Source organism: Crocodylus porosus, unplaced genomic scaffold, assembly GCF_001723895.1.
Source record: "Crocodylus porosus isolate Cpor-Errol unplaced genomic scaffold, CroPor_comp1, whole genome shotgun sequence".
Taxonomy (NCBI): Eukaryota; Metazoa; Chordata; order Crocodylia; family Crocodylidae; genus Crocodylus; species Crocodylus porosus.
Window position 1 is genome coordinate 14,720,188 of NW_017728943.1, and position 13,245 is coordinate 14,733,432.

At 49.9% G+C, this 13,245-nt stretch overlaps 1 long non-coding RNA gene across 1 annotated transcript in view; it reads right to left on the reverse strand.

Annotated features, from left to right (window-relative positions):
- LOC109319149 overlaps window positions 1–6,394 on the reverse strand; it is an 18,443-nt gene extending 12,049 nt beyond the window's left edge. The window contains exons 1-2 of the long non-coding RNA XR_002103383.1: window positions 6,381–6,394; window positions 6,282–6,284 (exon numbers count right to left, since the gene is read on the reverse strand). This is a non-coding gene — a long non-coding RNA (uncharacterized LOC109319149). The remainder of the gene's footprint in view (window positions 1–6,281; window positions 6,285–6,380) is intronic.
- Window positions 6,395–13,245: the final 6,851 nt, after the last annotated feature.

Below are 13,245 nucleotides of genomic sequence, written 5' to 3' on the forward strand. Positions count from 1 at the left end.
AAGTGAACGTGCAGGGGGCTCATTGCGTAACAGAGAGCGAGCATGAGTGAGCAGGCAAAAGGGAATGTGATCCTGTGGCCTTGGGCTTAGGGGATTCTTCTGAGACATAGGACCCCTGGCCAGGGTTTTGGTCTGTTCTTCAAGAGATTTTATGCATTTCATATGATGACTGTTTCTTATTAAAAGCATTGGCTTTGGTGCTGCAGATCTCTCACTGCCCAGGGTGAGTGAACTAAGCACTGGGAAAAGGAATCATGTTCCCTGCATCCCTCTCTGACTCACAGATCTTGCACTCTTTTATACAGTGGCACAGCTTCAAAGGGAGAGGTGGAGGCTGCCCCTGACCCCAAGGTAGTCTGTCATTTGGGGCATTCCTGTAGTGATCATCAGGTTCAATAAACAAAGGCATATTGGAATGAGAAGAACTCATATTTTATTCTGGAGCGGCAAGCAACCCCTACAGACCCCCTAGTCTCCTGTCTAACAGATTCTCTATTTAACGGAAAGACCATCTCCCAATTACCAACGCAGTCTTCTTAGTTAGGGAACATCTTTAAAGTATAACTTCCATAACTGCAGTTCCGTGAGGACATCATAGAAATAGGTTTGAATCTCCTCAGAAAAAGGAGAAAATTGATCCTGAGGTCTTTCACAGTCTACTTGAGGGCACTTAACAGTTGCCTGTTGGATTAGGGATGGAAGAAGGGATAACAAATATCTCTGTAAAAGACAAGGGAAGATACACCTGCATCTTGGGAGAAGCCCACTCCCGTGGGTCTATTAAAGGCATACTCTGATAAAAACCCTCTGTATTGAGCCTCCCTGTGGATGTAAGCAAGGGAATGTCAAGTTACTGGATTCCAACCAGGCTTAGCTGTGATCCAGGCTCTGAGCTGCTTCAGCACTATCAAGACTGAGGCATTTCAGAGGGAGCCTGGGGACCTAAAGTAAAAACAGGGGTTCTTATGGAGTTCAGATACCTTCAGGGTTAGATGGTAACGGAGCAACTGCTTTCAGGCTTACACTTTTGCACTTCAGCCCATAGGGTACTTGTACACAAGATGGTGGGGCCGTACACACATGACAAAAAGTGACAAGAAATTGTCATTTATCTAACATAATGGTGTCACCATGTACATGTACATGATTTGGTTTTTTTCATGTTGAAATGTATTTGCGTATGGCAACTTAGACCATCTCAAATGTATTTTAGTTTGATCAGGGCAACTTGTCCCACTGTGGATAAAAAATCATGCACGTGTATATATCTGGTGGCTGGAGAAGGTGGTAGGCACTGTGCACAGGGGACTGGAAGCCTGGGCAGGCTGGCGGAAGCTTGGGCTTGGCAGTCTTCTAGTTCCTCATACACTGTCCCTGCCATCTTCTCCAGCCACCAGCACACCCAGCTTCCCTCCTGCTGCCTTCCCACACTGCCCCAGGGGCAAGCCAGTCTCTTCCCAGGTGGTTCCAGGCAGCGGGGACACTGCACAGGGTGCTGGAAGCCCACCAAGCCTGAGCTTCCCCAAGCAAGCCTGGGCTTTCAGTGCGCTGTGCACTGCTGGATCCAGCAGGTGCTGCCTGTGAGCTGGGACAGCACCCACCTAGCTAACATGCTGCCTGGGCAGCCTCAAGAGGCAGCACTGCCCTGTGGGCCCCCCACAGCTCAGGGGGTGCATGACCCGGTGACGGCTCATGTGGGCAGGCTCCGCTGCGGGGGAAAATAAATCAGTGAGCCTGTTCCTTTTTTTCTTTGTAGCAAGCTTACCTTTCAGAGCTTGGGTTGAGTCCCAGGCTTGAGATCCTGCTGTTTTGATTGGTGGAGCCCATCCACCAATCAGGAGGCAGCAAGAGAAATAAAGTCATGCCCTTCTCCTGAGGGAAGGGGGAGAAGAGCTCCTCTGGACCTGATTGTAGACTGCAGCACTCGGGTCCGGAAGACTTTGGGGTGGAGCCCCGGAGGGTATAAAAAGAGCTGTGCCCAGGAGGAGGGGACCTCATCCGGGAAAGAGAAGAGAGAAGAGCAGGGCTTAGAAGAGCTGAGGAGCGCTGCTCAGTGGGGCGAAGCAGTAGCCCGGAAGAGCCCCTGAAGACTTCTATCAGTGGGGAGCAACAGACGGCTCCAGCAGCTAGGCTCTCAGTGTGCAGCATGGTGTACAGACCCTGGGAGGTGTGTGAGGTGGCTTGGGTCTGCAACCTCTGGTGTGCAGCCAGAGATATGGTGCACAAGCTGGTGCATGGAGCAGGATCTTTGAAGCCCCTGGGGTGGCTCAGGTCCCCAACCCCTAGCATGAGGCTGGGAGCTCAGTGTAGGAGGTGCTGCATGGAGGGTGAGAGACCCTGGGAGCCGGTCAAGGTGGCTTGGGTCTACAGCTGCTGGCTCAGGACAGCAGCTCAGTGCAGACAACAACTCAGTGCAGACAACACTGCCCAGAAGGTGTGGGAGCAGACCAAGCCCTGGTGCTGCACAAGGCTGTCCGGGCCTCCAGCCCCTAGCACAAGGCAAAGCACCCACTACACACAGCAGTGTGTGTGGCCCTAAGCCAGGCTGGCAGCAGCAGAGTTGGGTGGCAGGAAAGCCCAGCGGGGAACAGAGCTCGACCTGCAGAACGGGAGGCAACCCTCTGGGACTATGGAGCAGTAAGTTACCCTGGAGAGAGGGTCCAACCAGGGGAGGGACCCCTCCCAAGGTTGCAAAGAGGCACCACTTGGGCCGCTCCTGGGTGATAGAGTTGGGAGCTTAGAAGTCTTTGGGGTCTCCTTCCCCTTTTCTTTCCCCCCACCTCCTTTCCTGTAGTGGTACCTTGGGAGTGGGGCCTCTGCCCTGGAGGGCACCCAGGTATTCTAAGGCTTGCTGGTTATATTTGTAGACTGTGCCTTATAGTTTATGTGAATAATTTAAAGCAATAGTTAGTATATTAATGAGTTATAAGGTTGCCCAATCAATATCCTTTGTTCTGGGTTGTTCTATTGTTCATCTGTATTTTTAAATAATAATTTTGTGTGTGTGTGTGTGTAATTTTGTGTGTGTATGTGTGTTTTATGTCCTTACCCTTTAATGCTTTTATTGTAATAATAAATTTGTATATAGTTAAGTAATTGATTGACTGGGCCTGACTCTATAGGGGATGTAGGTGGCCGCTGGGCTGTTATATCCCTCTGCAGCACACTCCCCTGCCAATAATTCCCTCAGTTGGAGAGGGGAGTAGAAACCCGTGTACAGCTGGGCTACATCCTCACGAATCCTGCCTGCTTCTCCTGTTGCCAGGGGGTTTGCTGCCAGCAGCCCCTGCGCTGCAGGGGGTGGGTGGGAGGGCAGACATTCCTTCTGTGGGGGTGGCATCCCCCAGGGCCACCTGGATGGGCTGCTAGCGAGTGAGTGGCCATGGGCAGCACCACCACCACTGTGGAGGGAAGGACTGGAGACCCCCTGCAGCTCAGGGGCAGCTGGCAGCTTGACCCATGGTCACATGAGAGGCAGGCAGGCTCCTTAAGGGAAAAAACAAAAGGATCAGTCACCGCACTGGTATTTCCCTCCCCCCACCCTGAGGTGGAGCCTGCCTGCAGGGGGGTGGGGGGGTGAGCCGATGGCAGGCTGTCACTGTTCCATCACAGTGATGGAAGCCCCTAAATTGAAATGGTGAGTCACAATTAAAAACCCACAATTTCAATTTAGGGGAACTAAACTCCCCCCACATGTACAAGCACCCATAAGTTCTACCTAATCTTGCTTTAGACTCCTAAGCCCCTTATCAGGTCTGGGCCTGGGTGGGTTTGGAGCATAAGCCTTGCTGGCTTGCAATGAGACTTATGCTTCTAAATCACTTATGCTTTGGAAATCATTTGATCACCTATAGCAGGGGTGGGCAAAATGTGGCTCGGGGGCCGGATGTGGCCTGCCAGGCCATTCTATCCAGCTCGCAGGGCCCCCCAAAAAATTTAGAAAACGAATATTAATCTGCTCTGAGCTGCCTGTCATGCGGCCCTCAATGGCTTGCTGAAACTCAGTAAGCGGACCTCTGCCCAAAATAATTGCCTGCCCCTGACCTATAGCATAGGTTTGTGTATGTGTGTAATTTTGTGTGTGTAGGTTTTCAAGGGGCTTCATAAATATTCATTCCAAACTCAGGGAGATAGATAATAGTAAAATAGCGTACCTTTTAAAGATGTTAAACAGAGGCCTGGAGAGATTTAATGACTTAGCCACAGTTTCATCTGGAGTCACTGGCAGTGATGGGAAAAGAAGCCATCTTCTTTAGTCCCAGTGTTCTGTTCTGAGCACCAGGTCAGGAAGTATTAGGGTTCCTGTGGATTGCCTACCTGTTCCTATGGGGGATACTGATCACAGAAAGAAAGACTGATATACTGATCAGGATGCTAGCTTAGACTTTTTGATATTCTGCTCTGTGGATTTCTTCTGTGACCTGGGCAAGACACCTAGGCACCTAGGCATTTTTAAAAAGCCTACCATATGTTCATGGACAATACATTGCACTGGCAGTCCCTTTGTGTCTTAGTTTCCCATTTCTAACATGAGACAACTCCACCATGCATTTAAAAAGGCATCCCCCCCATGTCCATTGTGAAGCAAATGTTTTGAGTGAGACAGTCCAGGGCAGGGTACAACCAGAGCTGCCTGTGCAGATTGAGGAGGAACATTTCTTGGGTCTATTCACAGATGCTGCCTTCGCTTGAGCTGGGACTTGGAGAGTCTGTCTTTCTCTCCCTCTCTGGTTATGATTTATGACTTCAATCCAATTTATGGCCATTTACAAGAATGCTGAACTGGCTGTAAATCGGCAAAAGACCATAAAATACTCATGAGAACTGCTGGAATCCATCTGGGTGAGCACTCTTTCCTCCCCAGAGCAGCCAGAGGAGGGCAGGGAGATGAACCCCTCCCATCACAGCTAGCAATGACTGAGGGTGTGAGGAAAAGGCAAGCTTAGGGGAAGGGAAACTTCAGCTTTCAATAAGATTTTATAGGACTTGGACACACTGTCCTTTGGGATCATTGGTGACAAAGGCAAGTATGAAAGGAGTCTGCCAAAAGGCTTTCCCAAAGAGCTGGTCAAATATGCCATTCATGGCTGATGCTGAAAGGACAATAAAATGAAATCTGTTTTCATGAGCTATGTGTACACCCCAGAAGTGCACCCAGTCATCCAAACTCTTCTTATACAGTGCACAGGGAGGCCTAGATGCCTAACCGGGGCTTGTGGATTCTGCAAGGGGTCAGGGCACCTAAATGTTAAGGCATCACATTGCTGAGCCAAAGTCTTTCTAGTGAATCAAGTCCTGTAAGTCCCTGGTTATTTACTCTAGACTTCCAGATAAAGCAGGTGCCTGGTGGGAAAAAAAAAGCTCGAATTTAAGTGATACAGAAACCTGTCAGTGTCCCTAATTTGTTCTTGGTTTCATTGTCAAATGCCACGCAGGTAAAAAGATGATTCTCTATTCCACCTTTGCTAATCTGAGGCTGTGTGCACAGCCTGTTTATATCCACCTTGGCTCCTGCTCAGTTGTCCTGGGCCAGTTGCAGACTTCATCTCATACTGTGTCGCACCATATAGTTTCAGTCTCGCTGTGAATGCCAGAGCAATTTATGTACATTTCTGCTCTCTGCCTGGCAAGGGCCCACTTTCTGCGATGCTTCAATGGCCAAGTTGAGGGGAGATGGCCAGATAAGCTCTCATTCCACTCCCAGATATGGGTGTAAGGTTTCCTGGAGAATACAGCATTAGCTTCATTCCCCCCCACCCCCGCGGTCATGTATTGTTGTTTGGTCTTAATACCCAGTGGCTACAGTACAGAAAGTAGGGTCCAAGTCTATTGGGTAAGTTTTCTAGGGATAGAATCACCCCTGCAAACTGCACAGAGATGGAGACTCTTCCCATGGCCCTTACTTATTAAGTGGTTCCAACACCTTGGCTATAAAATTTGCTCCTCATTTCTAGCATGAATTTGCCTAGCTGATGTTTTGTCACCTATCCCAGCACTGTGTATCTGTGCACATTACAGCCTTCTACTCCTAAGTCGCTCGCTGACTCTAATCTGGCTGGCTCAGGCCGCCTTTCACCTCTGGGGTGCCAGCTGCAGTTTGCCAAGAGCAATGAACCCTGGCCAGCGCTGTGTGTCTCTTTTCTTTCTCCTGCGCTGTGCCTTGGGGAGAGATAAGCAACTGTGCTGTCTCTGCGCAGCCTGTGACCCTGTCATGCCCTGAGAATGAAATCCAGGCTTCGCTCTGCTTCACATTCAAAACAACAGCAGCAAATAGCTTCCACTTTCTTCATTGCTTTTGGGCTCAGACTCACAGACAATGATAACGAGGAATTGCCACGGCCCAGTGGTGAGCAAGCGATGCTGTCTGAAATGGAATCCACCCTCTCTCTTTGCCTGGCATGGGGAGAGCAGTGCCAGGCCACTGGAGGTTCACTGCTTATACAGACAAAGCCAAATCCATCCTGGATGTAACTCCACTGCCTGAGAAGTGCAGGCCACAACGGGCACCTAGGTTTCTGAAGTCTGTAGTGTAATGGTTCAAGGTGCTTGTCCTGGCAGATAGGTGGGAATCCACACCTCTGCATGCCCCAATTGCATGTGGGCAATTGGGAATTAATTGGGAGTGGGGGTCGAGGGGGTACCCCAGCTCTAAGGCTGTCTAAGCTCCTCTGAGTTATGCAGTAGTCTGCTCCAATTCATGGTGCATTACACAATACAGTCTACCTCTTAGTGCAGTGGGCATCAGAACACTGGCTGACAAAGCCTGTGTACCTGCTGTTCACCTGAAAAATATCAGGGTGAGGGCAGTTTGCAAGTCCTTTTTACCATGCAGCAGAGACTTCAAGCCTGTCTAAGGAAAGAAACAGTTTCTTCATGACGTCAGCTGCTCACTGAGGTGACTGACCTCTTTCTATATATTTTTTTCCTGATATTTGTATAATACCACAATCTTGTGTCTATGACCATGAACAAAGTTCCTTCTTTAGCAGGCACCCTTCCTCTATGGAGTTTGGGGTGTAGGAGGCGTACCATGATAAATGGTCCCTGTTGGACCCCAAATGGTCTGCACTGCCTACCCCCTCCCTTTCATGCACTGCGGAGGCTTAAGTCAGAGTCACTAGCTCATAGCTAAGAGTTTTAGTTAAAATGAAGGTCTTGACTAGTCCAAGATTCTGTGGCTGTAGAGTTTGCTGCAGTTTGCCATTGGCTATACATTCAGGCTTAAAACACTAAGAAATCCAGAGGTGGTGGGGTTTTTTTTCTCCAATTATTTTTTTCAAATAGAACCATTCAAATAATGGAGTTTTTTTAATGTGGTGACTAAATTTAAAGAAATTGGAGGTGAAAAGTTGCTGCCCTTTCAACTGGATAGGTTTCATTTGAACTTGTATGACAACAACCATAAAGATTTGTTTAATGTTTGCTTATTTAACTCTTTTTAGAAAAGAATTAAACTTCCTTTAAAAAGGTGTCAATTGAGAAACAAATATATAATCTATCTATATAAATTAAAACTTATTCTGAGCGCCAGATTCAGAGGCTTGTTACAGTCTACAAGAGAAGAAAGCAAATGAAAACAATGGTCTGAAAGCTTTTGAAGTTGAAACAGGCAATGATTCATAAACCATAAACTGAAAATGTTGATGACAAAAGGTTGTAATTTTTTTTTAAATCTTCCACAGCGAATCACGTGTTCAACTAGTTTTGCAATGAAAAGTCAAAATGTTTCATTTTGAAATGTTGAAAAGAAATGCGTTCACTTTTCTGAAATAGTTGCCTCATATAAATAGCAAATAGTGTGATTGCTGGTCCTGAAACAGTATTTTTTCAGTGAATTCACCCTAAATTTTGCCCACCTCTACTTACAGAGTCTATTGGGAGAGTCTGTTCCACAAAGTGACAGCAGACTGGCTTTTGAGGTCCTGTGTTTATATTCTCTCAGTTACTCTAGAGCAGTATGGTCAGGTTACAAGTAAAAATACTTTTCCAGAACTGGAAACTCAACTGCAATCTCAGAATCAAGTTCCCACAGGTCCTCAGAAGTGATAAAAGTTCTGCAAGCCAAATTAGGTCCTCAGTGACACCTTGTGCACTTCTGTTTCCTTCACTTGGTTTTCACAGATGAAACTGATTGGAACATAGTAAATAATTCTGTCGTATAAGGAAGTGTAGACTCCAACTGCCTCTTCCAGACTGGAGTTGTCTCTTGAGGGCTAGTAAAACTTATTTTGGTCAGTAATGACACTAAATCTAATATGGATATGCACAGATCACATGTTTGTTGAATGTGAAAAAGAATTGTTTTCTATCTGATAACAGACAGACAGGCAGCAAGCTCTGATTAATGCTTCTAACTTGTAACAATTATACACACGTTTGTTAACTCATATCTCTGATTCCCCCGCCACCCCATCCAGCTTAGTAGTCTTATCCACCTGTAACATTTTGTCCTTTAGATTATAAACTATTTTGGGCAGGCAATAACAATATTATTGACTCTTGCCTTCCCAGCTTGGCGACTGGTGCCTACTGGGTCTGGGGCGGGGCACCCAGGGTCCCCCTGTGGCTGATGGCTGAGCCGGGGGAGCATGGGGGGCCCCCAGTGCGCTCCCTGGCAGACCTAGAAGTGGACCAGAAGTATTTCCGGTCCACTTCCGGGTTCACTGCTCAGCATGTTAGACAGCCCCCCATGCTCCTGTGGGATGCTGCATCTGTCCCAGGGTCACAGCACTCAGGAGCCCCTGCTACCTCAAGGTATGTAGAAAAAACTTTTAAAGCTGTGCCTGTGTCCGAATCACTGATTTGCTGAATCGGCATCTAATCTTCAAATTTGTATTCAGCTGAATCTAATCAGGGACGGTGATCTGAATAAATGGATCAAATCAGTGTCCCTGATTCGGGCTGAATCTGAACTGAATAATGCCCATTTCACACAGCCCTGCTGATTTGGGTCAAACCAGTTTATGCAGTGTCTGTCCCAGACCCCCTCCTGGTTTAAGCAAAATCAGAATCCTCCAGCATCCCAGATGCTTTGCAACTCTGGGTGGGGCTCTACCCTCTGCTCAAGCCCAGCAGGGCTGGCTCTGCCCCTCTGCTCCCTGGCTGGAACTCTGGCAGAGACTGCAAGCACAGCAAGGTCTGCCTGGCTTTGCCCTGCTCCCATCACCCCCCAGCCCCTCACCACTCCCTGCTCAAGAAGGGATTCCACCCTCCCCCCTGCCTTACACAGATACCTCTCAGCATTAGCTAGCATATCACATGCTGACTATGGTCTGTGCTGTGGGAGATGGGACAAAGGCAGACAGGACTGTGTTGGCTTAGGGCTTTTTAGAGGTAATCAACAGGTAGCTGGTAATATCCCTCCATTCCTTCCTTGGAAAAAAAAGTTTTAGAGCTTGAACTAGTGAGAGAGGCTATTTTGTTTTGTTTGATGGGCTGATAAATGCTAACAAGTCCCTGTGTAATTCCCTGTGGTGTAACTCAGTGCTTTGTTATCAACTGTGAGGGGGGAATGGGACCCCTTTCCCTAATCAGAGAATCCTGCCAGGGCCTAGCCATCCCACCCTCAGCTCAGCATTATGGAAGGGAAGGGAGGGCTGCTTTAGCATCCTCCAGCTTCTAGCCTGAGCCACTGTGAGCATGTGCCAGCATTTTTTCAGTCTAGAGGGGATGTCTTTATGATTACAAATTGGTTTAGCCTACCCAGGTTAGACTAACCTGCAAAGATTGAATCAATTCAGGTTCAAGCTTTTTGAATGTCTGTCCCTATTCCTATTGTCTTTTTAATCTAGTATGGGCAAGTGTTCAGTGTAGGGAAGACGTACCACATGTTGGTGCTGGTTTTGTTTCATAAGGCTCTGTGAAGGAGGCACTATCTGAGCAGGAGATTTTGTCCTCTCCCTTGGATACTGTATAGATTCAATTACTGAGGCAGATTTGTTCCTTGGGAACTGGCCATTGGCAGTGGTATGAGATTACTGAAAGAAGGAATTATCTTGCATGCTTTTTGTGACCCTCTCTTTTCCAGGACCAATAGCATGTAGCTAAAGCAAGTTGTCCACACTGTACAACGTTGATTACTCCTCCTTGGAGATAGCTCGGCAAGACCTTCTACTTCTATTACTATTTAGGAAGAAATAGCAGGGTGGTAGTGGGTGGAACTGAATGCATCAAGCCCAGATGTTGTCATAGAGCAGTGGGCATAACTGTCACAGAAGCCCCAGTCTAGCTGCAAGTAACTAAAGTGATCATCTCATCCAGCATTGCTTGTAACCAGCATGGGCAAGGGCTAAATCCAGCAAGCTAAGAAGAATTGGTGGTTTGATGGGGAAGGTATAGAGAAAGGCAGGGCAGAGAATACAAACAAATCGGTACAGATCAGCTTGCACAGCCATGTGTCTGAACTATGAGTCACAATTGTGAATGAATTGCTGAGGTCAGCATTTCCTGTTCAAGCCACCATTGGTTCACCCATGTGTTCATGGAGATGATGATGGCTGTGGTTGCTGGACTAGGCCATTGGTGCATTGATGTTCTTGTTACCAAACAGAGCTCATATTAGGGAAAAACAGTAAGTGGTGTTTCTCTATCAGACCCAAGCTTCACTCATTCATGAAACTAAAACTGGGGCACAGTGAGTGTGTCTACACATGCATTTGATTCGGGCTCAGTGTACTATAGTGTAAATTACTGTGGATTAACTGCTCCTGGGCAGGTGTCTACACATGCAGGGACTAGGGACCAGATTTGCTGCTCTTAGCACCAAACCTCCTGCAGTTCTGCAGTGGGCCCCTGCCGCCACTGGGGGATTTTCCAGGCTCTGACTGCAGCTGCCAGCAGCTGAAAGCCCTCTAAACACCAGCCCTGCTTTCTGCTCCTTGGTTAGCCCCTTCCCTGCCTCGGACCAGTGTGCTCAGTGCAGCAGCAGCATGCAGCAGCTGTCTCCCTGCCCACTCTGCCTCCCTGCAGTGTGGCTGCTCCAGACCCTTCCCCTGGCAGCAGCCGGCACACAGGGCTCCTGCTGGCTGCTGTGATGGCCCTGTTGGCCTGTCATGCCAACAACCACCTGGCCCATGCCCATTGTACCCCCTCTGGCTCCCCCATGTCCAGTGATGACCTGCCTTCCCACTGTGCACCATCCAAGGGCCACCGCCACTGCCACACAGTTGCCACTGGCAGGGGCACCAGAGAGGGGCTTTTGGATGCCACTGCTGGGGCCACTATCACCCTCCTGGGCCTCCAGGCCTGCTGCCTCCGAGCCTGCCATGCCAGCCAGGACTAGTGGCTGCACGTTGTCCAGCACATCTGGGATGACAAGCAGTGGCTGGACACATTCCAGATGACCCAGGCCATCTTCTGGGACCTCCTCCAGCAGCTCTAACCCCACCTGGAACAGCAACACACTGACATGGGCCTGGCCCTCCTTGTAGACACCTGGCTGGCCCTCACCTTCCTGAAGCTAGCCATGCCCACCAGCCTCTGGTATCTCAGACACCCGTTCGGTGTGGGCAAGGTCACCACTGGGAAGGCCATTCTGGAGGTATGTGGGTGGGGCCCTCCAGAATGTGCTGGGGCCCACCATATTCCATGTCCATAACCCCCTGGTGGTGATAGTGGGGGGGAATGGGGTTCCATGCCCTGGACTTCCCCCAGTGTATCAGGGCCTTGGACAGGACCCACATGCCCATCACATGCCTGCCCCATGGAGACTGGTCCTACTACAGCCACAGGGGATTTCACAGTATGGTGCACCAGGCCATCATGGACTACAGTGGGACATTCACACGTAAGCATTGGCTAAGCAGGCAGCTCCCATGACACCCAAGTGTTTCAGAACTCCAGCCTGCCGGGGGTGCTGGGCCTGCAGCTGGGTGCCATCATGGTCCCACCCCTGCTATTGCAGACCCCGCTTACCGACTTCTGTCCTGGCTGATATGGCCCTACACTAGCCACCTGGACCCCCACCATGCCCACTTTACCCAGTGCCTGGACTGGACCCATTCCCTTGAGGAGTGCACCTTCAGCTTCCTCAAAAAACAATGATGCACCCTCACTACCTGCCTCAAGTTCACTGAGGAGAATCTTGCTTGGGTCATAGTCGCAGTCTGTGCTGCATAACATCTGCATCTGTGAGACCTGGGGAGAGCTGTTCCATGAGGCCTGGGCAGAGGTTCCCTGGCAGTGGGAGTACCACCTGCGGCACCAGCAACAGCAGCAGGCCCGCCCTGCTGAGGAGAGCCACACACCTGCCAGTGGGGGCCAGGGGTCTGAGTGTGGGAGGCTCTAGCCAATCACTTCCTCCAGCACTTCCCACTTTAGCGTGCTTGCACAACCACCCATGGACCCCCAGCACCACACTCACTACTGACACGTCAGAAGAACAAGTCTTTATTTTCCTCACATCAAACAGATCCCCCTCAATACAAAAAACCCTCTTCTCTGTGAATTATGTACAAAGTGTTTTTTGTGGTGTCCCAGAGCGGGGGTCCATGGGTTGGGGAGCCTGGGGGCAGGTGGCCAGCACCTTGGCCTTTGGCCATTCCCCCATGGGTGGGGAACTTGCCCAGTGGGCAATGGCAGCCACTAGTCCCACAGTGCAGGCAGCTCCCCATCTGCCAGGCCCTGTCCAGGGCCAGCAGGGCTGGTGTGCAGTCCTGGCCCTGCTGCAGGCAACTGTACCTGCATAGAGCCAGGGCGAGCAGTGGCCTTAGACCTTGGCAGGGGGGCTGGGTGGTAGGGCATGCAGGGAGGGGACTGGGCCAGGGGCAGGGGATGTGCTGGAGAGGACCCTCCTCCCAGCACAGACCTTACCACGTGGCCAAAGCTGGTGTGGCTGGTGGATCCTTGCAGTCCTGCCTGTTGCTGATGGCATGTGGCTCCAGCCAGCATCCTTGGATTGCGGGGCATAGCATGCAGTAGAATTGTACAAAGCTTCAGGTAGTGATTCAATTCGGAGATTTTGGCCCAATTCAGTGGCTGAATCTCCAAATCCAAATCGAATCAGGGGACCAATAAAAAGGTCTAGATCGATTCGAAGCTCTTCCAATCTTCGGATAAGAGGCGGAGAGCTTTGATGATTTGGGCAGTCCCTGCCCGCTGCATCAGGGACTTCATGCCAGTAAGCAGGGGGCAGGGGAGGTGGGGCTGGAGAACGGGGGAGGGGACCATGGGGGGATCTCTGCCAGGCCCCATCCCCCACCTGCTCCCCCATCCCTGCCCCATGGCTGTCCTGCTCACCCCAGTTCC